Source organism: Nyctibius grandis, chromosome 8 (genome assembly GCF_013368605.1).
Source record: "Nyctibius grandis isolate bNycGra1 chromosome 8, bNycGra1.pri, whole genome shotgun sequence".
Lineage (NCBI taxonomy): Eukaryota > Metazoa > Chordata > Aves > Nyctibiiformes > Nyctibiidae > Nyctibius > Nyctibius grandis.
Window position 1 is genome coordinate 21,436,581 of NC_090665.1, and position 15,366 is coordinate 21,451,946.

The 15,366-nt window shown below is 42.5% G+C and overlaps 1 protein-coding gene across 1 annotated transcript in view; it reads left to right on the plus strand.

Moving 5' to 3' along the window:
• Window positions 1-329: 329 nt before the first annotated feature.
• SPSB4 (splA/ryanodine receptor domain and SOCS box containing 4) overlaps window positions 330-15,366 on the plus strand; it is a 91,199-nt gene continuing 76,162 nt past the window's right edge. The window contains exon 1 of the mRNA XM_068406704.1: window positions 330-559. The gene's annotated coding sequence lies outside the window, so the exon portion shown is untranslated. The remainder of the gene's footprint in view (window positions 560-15,366) is intronic.

The window sequence follows — 15,366 nt, forward strand, 5'->3', positions numbered from 1 at the left end:
TTTCGCGAGGGGGCACGGCGCTCGCCGCGCTCCCCAGCTGCGCCGGCTCTCGCATGAGGCGGCGGCGGCGGCGGGTGGCCCAGGGGGAGGCAGCGCGCACAAAGCCCGGTAGCCGCCGCAGGCCGCCTCCCGCCGCACCGCCGCCCCCGGGCACGGGCACCGGGCGGGGCTCCCGGGCGGCCCGGCCCAGCCGAGCGGAGCCCAGCCGAGCCGAGCAGAGCGGGGCTGCGCCGCCCCGAGCCCCGGAGCCGCCCGCAGCGTCCCGGAGCCGCCCGCAGCCCCCCGGGCGCGGCGCCCGCCTCGGTGCCGGGCCGCGACGCCTCCCGGCTCCCCCCCGCCTCCCCGGGGCAGCGGCTCGCCCCGGCGCGGCGGCAGTTGCTGGAAGTCGGCGGCTGGGATCGGTCTCCTTCCCGAGGAGAGCGCCGTGCGAAGGGGGTACTCCTGCAAGTCACCGCGGCTGGGCTTCTGAGTTTGTTTACTTGTGATTCGCGTCTCTCCCTCTGGATTCTCTTTCTGCTCGCATAACGGATCGGTAGAGGTGCTTTGCTGGGCTTGCATGGTAAGTTTGCGATGGGAGGGTTCTTCCTCTGTTCGTGGGAATTCTGTGTTTTGTTCACAGTGTGTAGAGATGAGGCTTTTTTTTTTTTTAAGCAGGGCTATTTTCCAAGCTGGTGTTTAAAGAAATACACCTCTCAAATGTTTTCTGTTTTCTAATGAAAGGTTTTACAGTGTGAATTAGTTTCCTGCGCTATAAAAGAGAGTTATTTGTAGATGTTAGATAGCTAAAGATTTACGTTTCTTATAAGCAGGGTTTATTTGACTGCGCTGGTGAAAGCAAAACCTCTTGCCTAGTGATTGCCACAAGCCCGTATTTTACACGGGTTACTTGGTGCTTTTTCAGGCAGTAAAAGCCAGAACTCAGTTCAACTGTTTAGACAGATCTGAAATACTAAACTGTCCTTTCAGCAAGAGGCAAGCTGAAGCTTTGTCAAGTCAAGCCCAAGTTTGTTTGCGAGACTTGGGTTTCAACAAAGAAAGGTATTGACTGAATTTGCCTTCGCGTTACTTCTAAAAACTCCCAGCCAGGCAGCTGGCTTTGCTGTCGTTTGTAGGTTCCTGCAGAAGGACCAAGGGCTGCGGAGCTGAGCGCTGCCCTCGCAGCCCCGTTCATTCCTGAAGAGAGGTGTAAGGGCAGCCGAGGAGGTTGGTGTGCCAGCGTCCATGCTGGCAGCAAATCATTTATATTTCTTTGTGTTTAGGACTTAGAGCGTAGACCGCTATAGGGGGCAAAGCGTGCTATATAGAGAGGTGGCCAGCTACTAGTTCGGTTGCTGGTTTGATGCTGGCTACAGCCCTTCGGTGCTTGAGTCATAACTGATATTTTCGCAGTGCTGTGTTTGCCTTCGGTGACAGAAGCAATCCCTGATAAGGTATCTCCACATTGTGAAAGAGCTTATCCTCTGGGGAAAAAACAGCCCCGAAGAGTTACTCTTGATGCTTGTGGCTGAAACTGGCCTGGCTTGTGCAGTATGTCTCAAAGGATGCTACATTTTTAATGTTGTTTCTGTAACTAAAGCAGCCCATCAGGGACATGAATATCAAATTGCCATTGGGTTATTTGGGGCTGCTGACAGAGTAATGCCAGATACCGTACGTTCTCTTAACGACAAGCGGAAGTTTTATGACTGGCCTTGGTAATGGAAGTCTGGTTTTCTTGGTAGCTAATATGCCTCAGTGCATGTCCTTGGATGACCGTCCTGTGCCTCAGTGTCCCTGCCAGGGCTGAAGGGAGGACCAGCACTTCCCTGCGTCACAAGGATGATAAAACTTCACGGCTCGGTGCCTTGCTGAGGCCCTCATGTGGGTGTTGCTCTGGAAGTACATACTGGCGCTGTTAGGCTTGGAGAGCCCTGCGCTGACACCGATACCATCCTACCAGTGTGCTCTCTGGGCTCTGTTTGTCTTTGCAAATGTCACCTCAGGTAGCTTTGAAACGCCAGGCTTCCTGTTTGACAGGCTTTGGGGCTTGGGAGTCATAAAGCAGGGCCACCTTTTCGCAAGGAGCTTTTCAGAGTTGTGAGACACTTGTTTTTTCGTGTAGAAGCACAACCCTCCCCTAGTGAAGTACTAATCGAGTACTTTGTTCTTGAAAGAACAAGAAGTTCTGATTTTTGGTTTGACCAAATTACAGTCATCTTTGACTCGTGTTTGTGCAGCATAGCAATTTCTGAACGATGGGCCATCTCTCCTGCGACGCTACAACCAGCAGCTCATTAACTTGTCAGGCTTCATTGTTGCTGTGTAAACTTCTGTAATGGATTTTCCATGTACCAAGAAAAACTGAGCAAGCTATTTTTGTCTCGTTTTCCTTCACAATCACTGTTTGTCCCTCTTCTGTGTATAGGTCACTGTCCTCTTTTTGTGGGGAAGGAAAATAATTTTCAGAGTGGAACTCAATGCCGTCTCACAGGACTCCATGTGATGGTTGCTTTGAGTTGGGTTTTCTTAATTCAGACAGCTGGAGACTTTTTCTTTGAGGAGCTGTTTTGCCTACATGTTTGAGGCATAGTGACAGCAATTGAGGGAGAAAGCAGAACATGTTTTTCTGAGATGTTAATTGTTAAAAATAATTGTTTAAAGTGATTAGTAACATCATATTAGATATGCAGCCGTCCCATCCCCATACTTCTTGGACAAGAAGGGGAATCTGGTAAAGGCATCCCTCTTCCTACCCTCAAGTTCTGTTAGCCATACTGCATTTTAGCTGTCTTCTCTCTTTAGCCTGCTTGGCTGCTCACTACTGCTGCACTGACATCCTTTACTTGATTCTTTTTGTGCTGGGGCAGCATCACTTCAGTGCAAATTTGAGGCTTTCAGAGTGCTTCCAGGCCCGATAAATCCCAGCTTGAATAATGGTAACGTAGAGTGGCCTTGATATTCACTTCCATTTCCACCCTTGGTTAGTGAGGATAAATGCACTCGTCTTCTTAACAGAATATCCATGTAAAGGAAATCTAGATGTATTTTCATTTTAGCAGGTTTCCCAGGATGGGGGTTTGACTTAAATGTTGCTGGACTTCATAAACGCTGGCTTAAGGCCAAGGCAAGACTGATGGTAGAGAGGAGTAGGGACTGGTATCGTGGGGGTGCCTGCCTTCCTGACGCCATCCAGGAAGCAAACCTGGGCTCATGACTCGAGCAGCGAAGGGCTTCGTGCTGGCAAAACTGTTTAGATGGACGCAGGTAATTTAGTGTAGACTTGCTGACCTATGTTAATACCATACACAAGTTGAAGCTGATGGAGTTGTAGGCCGTGCGTGTTGTCCTGGCGTCTTAAAGTATTTATTAAGCCATTTTCTGTGATGAAGGCAATGCTTAAGGCTGCCCATTGAACAGCTGACCAATTTTTTTTGAAGTCAAAACTCAATGTAAGGTTGCTATGTGTAGCTAAATATTTGCTAATGATTCTGGAAGTTGCTATTGTTGGACTTCACTGTTTGAAAATAAACATGTGCTGTGGATTGAAACTTGCCAGACCAGATAGCTGCCTCGCCCACACGTATCTTTCGTGGGATTGTGTACATGGCAGTGAAGCTGCGTCACTCCCTGCAGCACACACGTCCTTCAGGGATGGCTTAAAGCTGTCTTTGCAACGTGCAGTTTAGGCGATTGAGAACTCTGTTGGCTGATGTATGGTTGTGCTGTAGGATAAGATGTTAATGCATCACGTTCTTCCTGGAAGAGCAGCTTATGTCTTCAGACTTCTTTAACTTTACTCAACTTATGCTCAGGTTGTGTTTGGGGGTGGGTTGGTTGGTTGGTTGGGGCATTTTGCTTATTTGCTTTTTTGCTTTGGAAGGGTGTATGTGGATCACTAATATGGTTGGTAGACCATATTCTACAAATATAGTGGGGTGTGCCACTCCAAAAGGGCTGAATCCAGAGTTTACTAATAACGAACAATCAACAGTTGTCCTTTACTTTGAGAAAGTTATTTTGTTACGCTGTTCAAGCTGCAGTTGCTTAAAGACAGCTGGGTACTTGACCTGTGCTCTCTCCAGGGTAAAAGTATGTGAAATGGTGGGTGCTATCTGAATCCCGCTTGAAGATGATGTCCGGTATGATGTCAGGAAATGCCTTTGCCTTGCCTCAGCTGCTTGCACTGCTTTGCAGCCCAAAGTCCTTTAGGTTGTGTGGTAATAAAATTGGAGTTTGGGTTTTTTCGTGTGTGGAAAGCTGCCAGTATAACGGGTAGCATCCATGACATAGCAAGGAAAAACCCTTGCCCTGAAAAAAGTTAATTTTAAAGCAAAGCTTAAAGAAAACAGTGTCCCTTGGTGGCAGCATGGAAAAATGCATCAAAGAGGAGAGCAAGAAAAATGTGGCTTATGTTTCGGGGGCAGTGCTGCATTAAGAGAGAGCAGTGCTCGTGGGGTGCTAAGGACTGCAGTTGCAATTTGACTGGCAATATTTGATTAAAACCTGATGGCTACCTCTGCTCTATTAAAGACTGGGCCTGTCCATCACGAGCATTGGGTAGAGCTCACTTCTTTCCTTCCTTTGGTTCCTTTTGGACCACACGTGGAGTAGTGACAGGTACTAGCTTATTTAGATATGCATATCTATATATATAGTTGTATTTGGGGGGTGTTTGTGTGTCTTTTTTTTTAAAGGAATGTCATCTTTGCCTCAGAGGCCAATGCAGTGTAGCTCCTAATGTGTGTAGTGGTTGAAATGCAGAAATTTAACACAATTTGCAGTGTTTTGTCCATAGCAAAAAAAAAAAACCCCAAAAAACAAACACATGAGGGAGTTTATATCTGTATTTCTTCCTTAGTAAGAAGTGAAGTACCTGGGCTAAACATGGGTGCTCAGCTTTGACCTAAATCTGTTCATACTGAAGTCACTTGAACTTAGACCAATGCTGAGCAGTACTTTGTTTAATTTTTCGCTTCTCTCTGAATATTCTGTGTATCTTTGAGTTGAACATCACTGACTAATCCTGCTCATGACTGGTGTCAGATGACAAGTTTTATTGTGTTGCACTGCAGAGCATGGGTGACTTAGCAACTTTATCTTTGAGGATTTGTCAGAGGCTGAAGTGACAAGCGTGCTTTGGTGTGCAGCCTGAAGTGCAGCAACGTATGAAACCCATCTTTGAGCTGATGGCAAACTAATTCTTTCAGAGCCATACTCTTTAGTTGTGTTTGCTTTCTTCATTTAAATATGTGCTTTTCCAAAGGCTTGTTCTAATACTGCCTTTCTCATTTTACCCTATCGCCAAAGTCTGGCGTGCACGTGTCTTCTGTTAGACTGGGTCTTCCCCTTCTACATTCACAATCCCCAAAGAAGATCTCACAAAGGGCTTTTGAGAGAGAGAAAAGATTGCCCCTGATTACCCCATCTTGTCAGAAGAACAAGGATTTCCTTCCTGCAGAAAGAGGTCCATGCCCTGGAACCTAATGAGGCTCTGAACTGCAGTAGCGCCATCTCCCGAAGGCTCCCCTCGGTGGATACCCGCTGCCCTTCCTGCAGCTGGGCTAGGCAGCCCCCAACAGCTCTGTCTTGAGGCTGCAATAAAGGGCTACAGGAAGGACTGCCGACTTGCCCTTTGTGTAATTGTACTTCTTGAGTAGTTTTTCTGCTTGGTACCTGAATGCAGTGAAGCTCTGTGTGAGGGGGGAAAAAGTGAGGCTGGTACTTGGAGACCATTCAAGCTCCTTCCACACCTAGCAGCAGCAGCTGCCTCAGGTGACTTTCAGTTTTTTTCTCGTGATTCGACTGCAATATTCAGTAGTCTGAGCAATGCTGTTTCCATTTCTTTTAAATTCAGTAGCCTTTGTTAGAAGTGGTGTTTCTTGAATATTTAAAAATTGCCTTATTTAGAATTGCTCTTTCAAAGGGGCGTTAATCATGTGAGAGCACCTGCAGAGCTTTAGGCATGGAAAAAGGTGGGATTTTTCAAAACTGCCAAAAGGTTTAGGTGCTCAATTGTAACTTAATTTTTACTGTTTCTCCTCCATCTCTTAGTCAATGAATGCAGAAATAAATTCCCTCCGGTGGAGGGCTACATTTTTCATTAGATATTGGAGGTCATAATTTTGAAAGAAAGCCTTGTTGCACAAAGTATTTACGTCGGTGGTACATTTCATGCTGAGAATGTGCTGTCCACAGAATCCCCTAAGTGGTGATTGTAGGTATGGTCACGATCTATGAGTTTGGGTTTTTTTGTTTTTCTTTAAAAATATTGTAAAAAATAGTTTTGCTAGGGAGGGCCAGAAATGGCTTGGAAGAAAGTTGGCTGTTGTTATCTTTGAACACTGACCTATTGCCCAAAAACTTGACCTTATTCCGTAATTGAACTATTTTTGGTAGAAGGCACACAGTGCGCAGTTTTGTCAATGACCCCTGCATTACTTCACAGGTGAGAAAATGCTGCAACAGTCAAACCTACATGTAGCCAAGGGATTGGGTCAGGGCAATTTTTAATTCAGAGCTTTAACTATTTTGTAAGTCACTAGCTAAAAGGTATCTTGTTTTGAGAATTCCTTTAAGGGTAGCTTGGACATATAGAACAGTATGGGGGCCAGTACTGATACTTTTGAAACTTTGTTTTCCAAGTTAAATATTTTAGACTCCATTTCTAGAATAAGCTCTGCTGTTTTTGCTCGCCAAAGGTTGTCATGTGCTTTTGGCAGCAGAGTCATTGTAGTGTTTTGAAGTGAATAGTTACTTTAAAATAAAGTTCCCATATTAATTAGTTCATACCAGTATTCCTTGCTCAGTGATGTCATTACAGATAATTTTGTAGTGTATCCTGTATTTGACTTCATTTAGGTGGATTGTTGGCCCAAGTTAAAAATGATCCCAAAATTTAGTGTAGCTAGTCTGGGGATTTAAGAGTTAAAATTGAAATCTGGTCTTTACGGCATTGTTTGTGTTGTATTATTTGCTTTTCTGGCTGAAAGAGACACTTAGCTGAGGTTAAAAAAAGCCCATTAAAATGTAACTACTCCATTTGTTTGGTTATCTTCAAAGTTTATCCTTATTTAACCTGTAAAAAGATAGACTTGTAGATATTTTTTCAGATTTGTGTGACATATTTGCATGGGGAATTAAGTATCTGTTCCCCATGGTTTCTCACTGGTCTGCTTGGACTGAAGTTGAGGACCTCAGTCATACTAGCATGTGCTGAACTTTTTCAAGGCCCTGGGAATATTTTGGGGCTCCAGCTATTTCACTCGAGCAGCGTCATTATTTATCCTTTGCATAGCAAAGAAGCAGCAGCATGCCCTTGGGTATGTGTTAAACCTGAGCTGTTGATAAATTAAATCCTGAACTGTGATGGTTTCATCCTATGCCTTAGTGAAGTCCCTGTCTGTAGAGCACAGCAGCCAGGTGGTTATTTTGGGGGTGTAACCCCACAAGGATGTTTAGGTGCATTATGTCATCTTGCTTTCATAAATTATGATGCAGCATAAAGAAGCCAAAATACTGTTTTCCCCGTTGCTGTTGAAAGCTGTTGCCAAGCATGTCAGAGGTGACAGCAGTTGTTTGAACTAAAGATGATGGCACATGAGAGTGTATAAAAGACAGCAGACATGGCCATCCCGACGTCATTTTGACTGCGTTGCGGTGCATTAGTATTACACCTGGTTTGAGCCAGCTGTTGACTGTGTCCCTGCCTTTCAGTATTGTCAGTCTCCGATGCTGTTAACATCCAGGTAATGCTTACTGTGATAGTCTCACTTCTAATTCAGAGTGTACTGATCATTCACTAAATATTTATATAGGCCTTTGTTTTGATGTTGCAAGATAAAAAGGGTATGTTTTCTATCATCTGTGATATTCAAAGGCAGATAATGCATTGAGGCTGCTGATTTATTTAAAATGATTAAAACATAAAATAAAGAAGTTCCTTTGTACTTTGGTCAATGCTGATGTAATGGTTTCCAGTAGTCTAGAAAATCTTCCACGTAGTTCGTTGATGGCTTGTTTAGACTAAGATGCAGTGTTGTAAGTGCAATGATCATCTACCAAAGATGTGAGAATGTGCTCAGGAAGGATTTGTTACAACATGCATCATATCGTATCCTTTGAGGTTTAAATATAACAAGATACGTTAAACAAGCATGAGCATGAGACCTGGAATATGTACTGGTTGTTCTTAAGTTTCTTAGCGTTTATATTAATGGTATGTGAAGCAAAATGTGTGGGTGGGGAGAAGGAAGGGAAGAGAGGAGAGGCTCGCCTGTACAATAACTCTCCTGGTAGCCATGTACCGAAGCATGGAGGTAGCAGGAGGAGGGAAGGGGAGAAACATTCAACAGCACAAGTTCTTGGAGGTGCACCTGGAGAAAAGGTGATTAATTTGTCAAAGGGACTAAGCTGAAGTATTCATCAGGATTTGAGAATGAAATGAGGAGTGAAAATAAACTTCATAGGCAGGGTGCGCACGTGAAACTGTCAGAGTTGCTGCAAGATACTTCTGAGATGCTCAAACTCCTGTGAGATGTCAGCACTGACGTGGTAACATACCTTCCCTCGCCTCAGTAAGCTGCAGTGGCATGGGAGAAAGTGCATGAGGCTGCTGCCTTGAATTCTTGTCTAGGGATACAGTAGTCCTTCAGTTTGTTTTTTATTTTATTTTTTTTTTTCCAGTGAGCCACCTACAGCATTGAGAGTTGGCTTGTGTTTCCTACTCTTAGACACGGTAACAAGAATCAACAGTTTATTTTTACTCACATGCATCTCTTTCTAGCAATGCTGAATGATAGTGCAAGAGAAGAAAAAATCCATACGTGCAGGCCATCTCAGTCTGACTGCTGGAAGAGGACACCAAAGGAAATTCAAGCTGAAGTGTATCAGTGCTCCAGGGACACGAGACTGACTGATGCGTTAGCTTTTACTGCTGTACTCCATCCACATCCTGCTCATAGAGGACGTTGGAGCAGGAAGTCTTAATGAATACAGAAGCCAACCCTCTCCCTTTATTTTTAAACTTCTTTTTCCCTGTGGTAAAATAGTTTGGAACTTGGGGGAGCCATGCCTGAGGTTGGGCAGAAATGTGACTTAGTAGTGAACGCTGCCTGGTGTGCAATTATTCAGGAGATGAGGGGGGAGAGTGTTTCTCTTCCGCTGTAGCTAGGGGTTGCTGAGATTGATTGTTGGTGTAGCATAATTCCAGTGTGTGGAGGCCTGATGTCCTGTTTGCTTCTGCAAATGGGTGAGGATAGTGAATTAATGAAGAAGTGTTTTTCTTTTCATTTTGGGTGTTGGAAAGAGTGGGAAAACTACTGCCTAAATGTGGCATCTAAATTTAGATGTCTGAATTAGTAATGCAGGAAACATAGTAGTGAGTGTAGCAAGCAGCTCAGTTCCTGTGGAGCAATGCTGGCAGTATAGACAGCTTGGGCACTTAACTCATTCAGGCATCTAAACTGTGCAGAGCAGGCATCTCTGTACACCCCTTGTGAAAAATGTGTGGGATGCTTCCTCTGGATACCTTACACTGAAGTGGTCTTTACAATGGATTTCCTGCTTGTACTTTTTTTGATCTGGATATTTGCATATAGTGGTTTCTGCTTCCACAGCTGTTCTGGGTTTGGTTTCCTAAGTGGTAAGGAATGTGATGTGCTGAAATCAAAGCTGAGCCTGCTAGTCTATTGTATAAATATAATCGTAAGGGAAAATTCAAGCAGTCACTGTATTACAGCAAAGGTGTGTGGGTTGATGGTCTTAGTAGAATTCAGTTCTTGTGTTTAGGTCTTTTATGGTACAAGAAGAAATTTTTATTACATGTAATAATTAGGTTTTGAAATAAAGAGGATTATCTTTCATTTTAATTGCCCTGCCTTAATAGCAGGGAAGAAAAATCATCATTTTATAAGAGTCACAGCTCTGTTCTCAGTGTTTTCTAGAATGCCATTTTAATTGCATTTTATGTTTATGGGGCTGATACTTGAAACCTGTCATTCTTGTGGGTTCTTACCTGTTCCCTCACTGTATATTAGTCAGTTGTATTTTTTTCCTGCTCATCTTACAAAATAAAATTCAGTAAACAATTTTTTGTGAAGAGAATTATTACTTCTGTTGGTAATTTTTAATGTGTAACTCTAATATTCAGCTACGCTTCTCTTGTTAACACAAAGCATTATATAGTTGCTTCATATCCAGTACGTGAATAGCTTGTAAATAAATAACAAAAGTAGGTTTAAATTTCACGCCTGTACTTAGCAAAGCTAATGGATGGTAATCAGTGTAATGGCTGATGATAGATTGTACTGTGCCAGCAGGGGAACTTGTGCCCAGAAAAAGTAACACAAAATCAGGAATGGCTAGAGACTGGTTGGTGAATGTGTTCTTCTCCAGATGCTTTCTTAATTCCTTCAAATAACTTGGTAAGCAACCTAGCTTAAATAAGCAGAATTTGTGACTTGGAAGTTCTCCCATGTAGTATTTTCCCATTGCTTTAGGAATTAATTCCTTTAATATTTTGTCTGTGTAAAGCAGGCAGCCTTGGTTGTTCCTGTGTCTTGCACAGACATGAGGTGGTGTATGCTTAGTATGAGAGGCACACACAAGGGTGTTTTTTTTCCTCTCTCCAATTGGATCTAGGCAGAAGTCATAAATCATAGTGATTTCTGCACAGTGCAATTGAATGGAGACTGACTACCTTATTTGTTATTAGTATTGAAAGTTCCCCCCTCCTTAGATCACTATGAATCCTTCCTCAACAGAGAAGAGCATGCCCCTTTTTTTCCCCTTTGCCTTTTACTCTACTTCAGAGATGTGTTTTGTAGTGCAAGGTTAGCTCTGAACATGATCCTCCAATACCTGAACTAGGTAGCTGGTGTGTCTGTGGTAGAGCCTGGCCAAAGCACTGACTGGGAAGATTTTATACATGGGATTCTTTGTTCAAGAACACTGTGTGCCATGTTCCAGTTACAGCGTTCGAAGGTGCGTTTTCTCATTGCTCTTGGATGATGTCTGTGTTGGCTGCAGCTGTGGCACAGTTCACCAAGTATTTTTCTTCCTACACTCGCCCTTCAAGTGGCTGCTCTTGTATTCTTCTGACCACTGTTTTAGGGCAGTAGTTCCCAAGCAAGGGAATTGCTCTCAGGGAACCACTTTGGAATATAGTTAAACTTGCTAGCTGTACCACCAGTGTCCTTACCAGGTAACCTGTCACATCCTCTTTCCTACCCAAAGGCTTTATCTTCACAGTGTTAGATAAGGAAGTTAGATGGTAGCACAGGGTTCTTGTCCAGCTCTCTCTGTTTACTTTCCTCGAGGATGTTTTCCCCCTTTCTGGTAAGAATGGTGGTTATGTTATAGTGTCCTCTGTTTTTCAGAGCACAGAAAAGTGGCCTAAGATGAAACCTGATGGCATTAGAGAACTCGCTCATTAGTAACTACTGCAGTGCAAACCTAGGGTTGACTTTTGGGTATTGTGGTAGCCTGGAGCTCTGTGTGGCTCAGTCTTCTGTGTTTTCAGCTGTTGGCCCAACAAACTGTTGATTTCCAAATTATAGGTCTTTCCATCTGGTTCTGGCTTGCCCTTCCAGCAGGAATAAGCCCTCAGTTCCACTGGTACATGGCCACAGATTATTTTGAACAGTTTTCTGAATAATACAAGTTTTTTTTTCAGTATTAGAAGTAGCGGTTTCTCCACATAGGTTATCTTTAAATCCATACAGTAGCTTTGGAAATGGGGGTCTGTGTTTATAACTGTTTTTTTCCTTGCAAGAATTTCAGAAAAGACCCTGACACTACTGCTGCCTCCTCTTCTCCCCTTGATTATACTGTGCTAATCAAAATCGTGACATAAACGTTTTGCTAATTACTGGTGATTCTGTAGATTGGGATTGAACCAGGTATCTGCTACCTAATGAAAGGTGGTGGTTGAGTGTGCTGGTGTGATTTTTCTCTTCCCAGCAGTGCCAGGTGGGCTGTGGTAGCCTTAAGAACCTTTGCTGTAGGGTTGGAGGTAAATGTCTTAAAAAGAAAGTAAAATATGAGAAGAACATCTGAGTATTTTTTTGATGGTCTTACATGCATTGGTTTCTCTCCCTTTCTCAATGTTGATTATCAGGGGAACATTAAATGAATGGTTATGTTGGTTCTGGAGGTGTACGAGATTAATTCCTTCCTCTTCTCTCTCCTCTAATTTTGGAGATTTCCTTTTATGTCCATTGCAAAATGGGCATTTTCAGGCCTTAATTTTATTCCAGTGATGAGCTCATCTGCATCATAGAATCTAAATTTAGTTAGGTGAATCCCACCTGTGGGGTCTGGTTAATATTTGCAGCTGATTTTTATAATTTGGAAACAAGTGGCCTTTCAGGAATTGGAGTGGACCAGTGCCTGTGGAGAAAATAGGAGCAGCATCCACTAGTGATTAGCTGTGATGATGAAGCCTCTGGAGTGAGGTCAAGAAGACTCACATGGAAAAAGAGCTCTGAAGCTAGGGGAGAGTCAAAGCCTTCACTCTTAAGAAGAGGAGAAAACCCACCAGGGACACACAAAATCTTTCCTTCTGTTATGCAATGAGAGGAGCTTGGTGTAGAACCTTGTGTCTCGATGACTAATGAAAGCCAGTTAGCTTTTCTAAACCAGTCTTGCCTAATTGTAATTATTTTGAGGATGTTTCAGCTTTTTGTGAATAGTTGAGTCCTAATATGAGAGCAGATTTAAGTCCATCAGGAAGGCTGTATGATTAAGCAAGCCACATGTGGCTGCCCAGTATTAAAGAAGCCAACGATGGGATGTGCAGAGAAAGGAGGAGGGGGAAGGGTAGAAAGGAGAGGGAGACTGGAAAGACTGTGATTGTAACAGAAAGCCCATTGCCGTAAATCTGTGATGAAGATGATATGCAGGGGAATCAAAAATACCTGGTTTTCATTCCTTCCCATGCTGTGGGGGAAGATCACTGTTCATGAGGGAGATTCTTCGGGTAGGTAGAAGCATTCGTAAACTTCTGGATTTTTATACTCCATTTAACTTCTGTACTGCGTAAATTACTTTCTTCAAACTTGGCTCTGTTTTTGATCTGTCTTTACTGTAAACTGTAGCAGAGTTGTGCATTTTTATATTTATCATCAGCTCTTGATCTCATGATTCTAGTAGCAATTTCCATGTCTGCACAACACTTTTGGGAAAAGTATATGTCGGTTTGTCTTTTGAAAGACTGTTTGAAACTTAAAACCCCTCAGATTTCTAGTATTTTTAGATACCCTTTTTTCTTAACCTGTTGGCCAAAGGGCTTGCTTTCCTCTGCTGAAGCAATTCATAGTGTTTGTGCGGTATCCAATGTGGTTTACAGCAGAGTGGGGCAGTTTGTATGTGACTTCCAAGTCTTTTGCAATAGTAAACCATAGTTTGCTTGATAAATGTAAATTTGCATTTGTGGTGATGTGAATACCTTGGTTAGATGGCAAATGATTCTGGAAGGACATTTGTATTAATCAATTTAGTTCTATCCTACCTGTACTGTCCTTGAGGATGTGTTAAAAAAAACAAGTCTAGCTCTGATAAAGTTGAAAAAAAGAATAATTTTCCCAGTATTTGTTTAGGAATGCAGGCCATATTGAGCGTGTTATTGTTTTATAACTCAATGGGAACATGATTTTTTCTTCCCTAGAGGTAGCCCCTTACTTTTAAAGACAGTTCTAAATGTTACTTTTATTCTTTATTATGCTGGAAACCAAGGTGGTCTGTATATCCCAATGAAATCTAGGGTTTTACTTATTTTTCCAGAATTAAAAACTCTGAACAATTTTTATTTATTTATTTTACATTATAGTGCTGGATGGAGCTCAGCTTGTATTTACTGATGTGCTTTCTCTTTGTGTATAGTGATGCTGATCCAAATTTAGACTGAGCGTATTTTTCTTCAGGGCAAAGCAGGGGCCTGACTGAGTTATTGGAGAATTGGTGTCTGGCAAATTCAGAGGGTGTCTTGAAGATTCTTTGCAATAATATCAAATATGTGGTTTTTTTTGTGCAAAGATTAATTGGAGCATGCTCATTTTCATCTAGCTTTCACAAGACTTCCAGAATGTGATGTTGGTTTTTTATTTTGGTGACAGTACACCTAGAGATTGAGTACTAATATCTTTTTATTCCCGTCAGAACTTGCATCCTGGTACAATTTTCTTCCAAATATTTTTAAATCTTTTTTTTTTTTTTTCCCTTTTCCCTTAATGCATTAAAGAATGAAATGTGATTAGTAATTAATGTTACAAAGAAAATGCCACTTGAAAGAAAATTCTCTGTGGAAGACTGCTTAGCAGTGGGAGCTTCAGTATGACGTTATTTTGGGAAATCCAGACGTTGCATTTGAGCTTACAGATCATAGTCTGTGTTGAGCCTCCTGTAGGCAGGCACAAAGCTGATTTATTTTTATCCATACTTCTATTAGGAAGTCTAGTATGGGTCTCTTAAAGTACTTTCCTGTGGTCAAAAATACCTGGAACTTTTGGCACTTGTAACATGAAATTTTTCTAAGATGTACACTGTTAGGTCAGTAGTAAAGAGATGTCAATGCTACTCAGAGTAGTAACTTCTTCCACTGTGGCTTTTCCTAGTTGGAGGCCCTGTCTGATTTGAACACTGGAAACAGCCTGGGATACTTTTTCTCTGTAGAACAGTATTTGAAAAGGCAGCCTTTCCGCTTAATCTGGCTCTAGGGCAATGAAAGATCCAGAAAGAAAATTAACATTCCACATAGTGTTCACCACTGCGAGACTCATCCTGGGTTCTCACCAAGGCGTCCCTTGTGTCTTCAGGAGCAGTCACGGACTCTTGACGTGGGGACATAACTGGCTGTAAATCTTTAACTCCTAAAATCACTGTGGCATTTCCCAGCCTCTGCTGTATTACCAAGTGCCCTATTTCCTAAATTAATAGCAAACACAAACGAAAACACTGCTCTGTAAAATGGGAAAGCTTTTATGTGCATAAGGAAAATCAATTTTGTTGCTTGGAGCTCAGGCGGTTTGTTTCTATGATATTACTTTCTCGTTCATCCTCATTTGTCTGTGCAATTGTTCTCTGCTGACAGATGGGCTTTAGCAAAGGCGTGTGTTTAAGACAGATGAAATTCATTGCTGTTGCTTAAAGAATGTGTTGAGTTCTTTTTGAGAAAACTTTTATTTAACAGGAAGTTGGCTTGTCTTTTTGTTAGCACTCAAAAGCTGTATGTGACTTCATTTGTCACCTCACCTGGGACACACTATCATCCACATAATCTGAATTTGTAATGATGCTTCCTTAAGATATATAAAGTCTGTGTACTTAATTCTGTTCTTTAAAAGAAGTCACTTTATAAACTGCAGGACTAATGAAGCGTTGCTTCCTGCATTT